Below are 1973 nucleotides of genomic sequence, written 5' to 3'. Positions count from 1 at the left end.
CTAGGCCTGGAAGGGATCCAACGAGGGTCCCGCTCAAGGAGGGTACAACAGGATTTGCCGTCTGAGGTCACCCAGATCTCTACAACTGAATTCTAGACTTTGATACAAGTTAATACACTTAAGGAAGATGACTCTAACAGAGTGGAGCCCATTTTTATATTACAAACTGTGTACAATGCGGTCACTGGCACCAATTAGAAGTTCAGGCTGGACATTGTATCCTCAGAGTCAAAAGAGTCAATAGATTTTTTGCCTAAATACAGCTGGACCAATCAATTGCCTGCATGAAGACAACATTGTTTGCTGCATAGAGTGACAAAGAACATCTTAACACTACTGTTTCACAACAAGGATTTTAAATAGTCCATCATGGGCAAACTATTCACCACTGGCTAAGGAGTGAAAACCATCTTCTCAAATGCCTTCTGTGCTACATTGAGATATTCTGCAGGAACTGTCGATCTTCTACAAAAAAAATGATGATGACTTAATAAATTACCAGGTCAAACTGTAACACAACCAAGTCTGTAATGACTATATATATTGGAGGGTGACCACATCCCCTCAATATTCAGATATTCTCAAAATGATCCCCCAATATACTGATGCAAAATCATAAATGAACATATTTCACTTCATAAAAAAATGAAGATTACAGTTGACTGGATTGGAGAATTTATTGGCACGATCATGGAGGTTCCTACAGCAGTGTATCTGAGGAAGAACAAGGAACAGAACTGTGGGCCTTGCTTTATACTGCTCCAGTCACATCACATTGGGTGTTGGACTTTGGAACCTCCATTCTGTGCTAACTGTGGTTTCTTATCTGCTTACAACGTTTTATAACAGCTTAACGGCAGTTGCTTATCTCTGTACTTTAGACTCCAAGCCTCTCCTCAAGCACTAACATAACGATTTACCAACTATATAGATTCAATGCACAAGCAACATAATACTAATATCCAGGTTATATTAAGCATAAGTATAAGCATAAGTGATATGACAGGGATGTTACAGAATGGCAGGAGCCCCCCAGGTAGATTTGGCCCCCACCCAGTGTTCAAATAATGGCCTTGGTCCAACTGTTAATCTGTTTGAGTGCACCCAGCTTGTGGCTAAACGGTATAATTTTTTCCAAGCTACATTAGAACCTCTGCATGCTTCCTGTTAGAGTTTCTCAGTCAGCCTGCATTTCGACTGTGTTCACAGCATCCGTGACTCATTTCATTGGCTTAAATTTATGGGTGCCATAAATTAAAGATGGTCTTGCCCATCTTGAGTGCACTGCATCATTGACGAAACCTCAATGAAGTAATTAGAGGCCAGCACTAACCTGACTCTATGTTGTAGCACAGAGAAGTGGTCTTTGATATAAAATGGGAATCATTTTAGAAGATAAATAATGCACTATGACAGATGCTGTCAGACATCAGTGCAATACACTTTCAGTCATTAATTGTACTTAATATTTTAGCTTCTAAAACCATAACTGTCAGCTCTCCTATGAAGCTCTGTGGACTCTGAACGGACTCATTGAGAATATTAATTCTAATTCTCATTCAGACTATTAAACAACCAATCATGACAACAAAAGGGACAACTATTCATCTAATGAAACAATTTCAAGCAGCATCGACAACAAAGTTTTCATCTGTACAGCCATCAAAACGCAAGATGCCGACATGAGACCAACGTGAACTGTAATTAAAAATATTGATTTAAAAGTTAATCAGACCATGACATTTTCACTAAACTGATGTATTTCTTCTGTAACCACTTTATTATGGACGTTCCAGGGTCATGGTTGTTTGTAAGCCTGTCCCAAAAACACTGGACACAAAATGGGAATACACCTGGACAGCCCATTACTCAAGGGCCTCATCATTTATTCCACTTATTTCCATACGGTATACTCTTACCTGCCAGAAGTTTTACAGTGAATTGAATTGAATTCAACTACTGGTATGGCTTTT

The sequence above is a fragment of the Trichomycterus rosablanca genome, chromosome 2, assembly GCF_030014385.1.
Source record: "Trichomycterus rosablanca isolate fTriRos1 chromosome 2, fTriRos1.hap1, whole genome shotgun sequence".
Classification (NCBI taxonomy): Eukaryota; Metazoa; Chordata; class Actinopteri; order Siluriformes; family Trichomycteridae; genus Trichomycterus; species Trichomycterus rosablanca.
Note: the sequence above shows the minus strand (reverse complement) of the source record.